Source organism: Tupaia chinensis, unplaced genomic scaffold (genome assembly GCF_000334495.1).
Source record: "Tupaia chinensis unplaced genomic scaffold, TupChi_1.0 Scaffold000418_1, whole genome shotgun sequence".
In the NCBI taxonomy this organism is placed as follows: domain Eukaryota; kingdom Metazoa; phylum Chordata; class Mammalia; order Scandentia; family Tupaiidae; genus Tupaia; species Tupaia belangeri.
In genome coordinates this window covers 611,394-615,096 of record NW_006159923.1, presented here as the reverse complement: position 1 = coordinate 615,096, position 3,703 = coordinate 611,394, and positions in this window count along the sequence as shown.

Below are 3,703 nucleotides of genomic sequence, written 5' to 3'. Positions count from 1 at the left end.
ACACACCAGGCATGTTTTTCAAGCTGCCGGGTCTTGGACTTTAACCATGCAGTCAGCCATGTGATATCCAGTCACCTTAACCACCATGCCACATTGCTAACCCCAGATAGTATTATTTTATACCAGCAAAATTGGTGTTTTAGAATGGCTTGGCAGCCTACATTTCTCACACCTCTATGGATTCACATCTTTAGTTACATAACTCTACAGTAAACCTTTTAACTCTAGATTTGTCCAAGTCACTTGCTTTGGATAATGGAGTAAAATAGATGTGATGGTGAGTCAGTTCCATTCCTGCCACTCTGGAAGCCTTTCATTTAAACTCATTCTCTCTGTGTAATTTGTTTCTGCAATTTCCCTAGGGAGGGTAGCCTACTATTGGCAGAAGAAAGAAGAGACCTCTGAAGCAGAGCAACCAAGCCCCAATCAGCCCATCAATGCACTTGTGTCAGCTAACTAGAAGTTATATAAGTACAAGCCCAACTGAAACAGAGATATAACAGGTAAACAAACACATCAGAAATCATTGCCTATTGTTACATGACACAGAATTTTTCAGTGCTTCCTTACGTAAGTAACTTAGCACACACTTACATGTCACAAGCGCTCAAACCAGTAGCAATAACAATAATTGTTTTAAGCATTCAGTTTAGGTAATATATAAATATGTTTCTCTAAGTCATTAGGTTTAATGTGTAAGGACAGTATGTTCAATAAAGACAGCTGACGTGAAGCCAGCAGGTGGCATGATGGTTAAGGTGCTAGACTTCCACATGGTCAACCACAGCTTGAGTCCTGAATCTGACAGCTTGAAAATCATGCTGAGCATGTGTACATGCATGCCCAAAATCCCAGAAGGAGAATGGAGAAGAGATTGTGGCAGGGGTATCCCCACTGGGGGTTGATTTCTCACTTCCCCTCTCCAGTGAGCACATGCGCCCTATATCAAAAACCTGAAAACAAAAACAGATTTAAGTTTCCAGTGCATCTTGGCGTTCCAGAAAGTTTGGAACTGGGTTGCATTAAAGTGTACTTACAAGAATTCATGCAGCATTGCCAGGGAGGAAAAGTGAAGAATTTATATTCATGTGTACTTGTTTACCTATCTGTCCCCCAAACATGGAAATGCCCTAGTACCACCTAAAGATGATAACACAAAGTGCTTCCAGAATTATCTTTCGAAAACTAACAAAATGAAGTTGTTAAAGAGCTGAAAGAAGATTCAATAGCAATAAAAGGAAGAAAGAAATTATTATCTAAGTCTGTCTCAGATCCCAATAACACCCAATTTTAGATACTGAGATAGCTTTTACCCAAATATTGGTTAATTTCAGCTACTTAACAATCTTCCTAGAAGGTGGGTGAGTGTCCAAAGAAGATGAGACCATGATTATATTCACAGATGCGATCGCCACGACACATGCACAAAATTCCCTGGCATGATCCATTCTCAGAACCTTGTGGTAACTTCTGGACATTCTCTGCTATTGTCATTGCTGCTTCTTTCTGGTTTTGCTTTTTTCTTCTTTGTCTGTTTGTCTGGGCAGATAATGTTCTCCACCGGAATAAAACAGTCTTGCTTCATACTCTCTGTGTGTCCTTGGGCATATTACCTAACTTTTGAGCCAACCATTTTCTTTCTTGAGGGCTAAATGTGCTCATCTGTAAAATGAAGAGTCAGAATTAGGTCGTTGGCCAAGCCTCAGGCAGACAACCTGGATCACATTGGATGATCACATTGAGGCCTTTACCTAGGCCTCAGTTTCCTTTCCTGTAAGTGGAGCTCCTCATCTAACTGGGTTATAGATGATGACGATGCCAACTTACCTGGGAAGCATTCTGAAATTATGCTTAGCCTCAATAAGAATTTTCTGATTAAGCCAGGGATGCCTGCTTTGGCCACAGAAATGGGCAGGTGCATTATATATGCTATACATTTGATGCTCCATACTTTACATTTGATATTCTAATCTGAGGGTCCCTTCCAGGACATTAATGATAAAATATACTTATCCACATACGTAACTCACGACAAAAGCAATGTTTTAATTTAATGTTTAGTGTATGTCTCTGATCTGATGGGAGCACATAGAAAGATACAAATAATACAGGCTAATAAAGAAGGATGACAAGATTAAAAATTTTCAACTAAAATACCTAAATTAGACAGAAGTGCAGTGATATTAAAATAGATGTAAGCCATACAATCACAGAATCTATTTAATAACTGAATCTAATTTCTTTGGTCCTCAGCCTCTATTCCTATTAATATTTTTAAGGAGACAGTCAATTCTGTCAATTTTGCAGGGACAATACCAAGAATCATTAATAATTATTTTCTTAGTGATGGAAAATTTTTTTTCTTTTTTTAGATTTTTGCTATAGGTGTGTGTTTTCTCCAGAGAGAGAGAGAGACAGAGAGAAGAAAAGTGAGTAATCACCTCTGAGGGGATGGCCAGGCCCCAGTCCCTTCTCCTCCATTCTCCTCTTGGGATTTTGGGTTCATACACACATGCCTGGTGTGTCAGCCATGTGGGAACTCAATGCCTTAGCCACCAGATCTGCTGGTCCCTGTAAAGGAGAATTTAATAAATGCCATGTAGGCCCTCTCTCTCTCCTCTTATCTGTATGTCACTTTACCCCACCTCAACTACTCCCTGTTCTGCCTTGTCTATCAATGGCAGGGCAGAGAATGGGTACACTAACAAAACCTGATGCACAGCATTGGAGTATCCATCTATGCTGTGTCTCTGTGAGTCTTTGGAAGGAAGGCTCCATGGCCGTGGTCCTTGAAAACTATTCTCACAGAATTCACATCCAATGTTATTTCGATTAGGTTATGTTTGAGGGTCCATGAACACTCACACGCTGCCATGCATTTTTCTTTATTTTTTCTAGAGGTTTTTGCTGTAGGGCACTGGCGCTCGCCAGAAAGAGAGATAGAAAGCGAGAAATCACCCTCCAGGGGGGATGGCCACGCCGCAATCCCTTCTCCTCCATTCTTCTCTCGGGATCTTGGGCTAGCACGCACACACGCCCAACATGAGTTTAAGCCACCGGGTCCAGGACTCAAACCGCAGTCAGTTACATGGGAGTTCAGCGACATAGCCATTACGCTAACTGCTGGTGCCGTTGCCATGCATTTTTCTGACACCCTTGATTCTATTGGAACTAACTGACATCTTGTAATACATCTGACTTTGTTTGACTTGCATCTCTCAACTGCATTGTCACTTTCCTCATCTGCATGAAAAATCCTTAATCAAGCTTTAGGTTATCCTGTCTATACAGTTTACTTTTCCAATCCATTTCTTGAACATCCTCAACTACATTTCCAACAAATGAGAACATGAGAGTCCTTACTGAAAAAATGAGAAAGAAAAAGAAGAAAGTAAAAAAGAAAAGAGAACATTCAAACCCAAACAACTCAACATTATAAATGGACTACTTTCTCCACCCAGATATACTGTCCTGTATTTTAAAAAACATATGTCTTGGAGGCCAGCAGGTGGCATGGAAGTTAAGGCACTGCATCCTGCATGGCCCACTGCATGGTTTGAGGCCCAAACCCAGTGACCTAAAAAACATTCCAGGCTTGTGTGCATGCATGTCCAAAGTCCCAAGAGGAGACTAGAGGAGAAGGGATTGCAGTATGGTGTTCCCTGGAGGGTGATTTCACACTCTCTCACTCTTTATCTCTCTG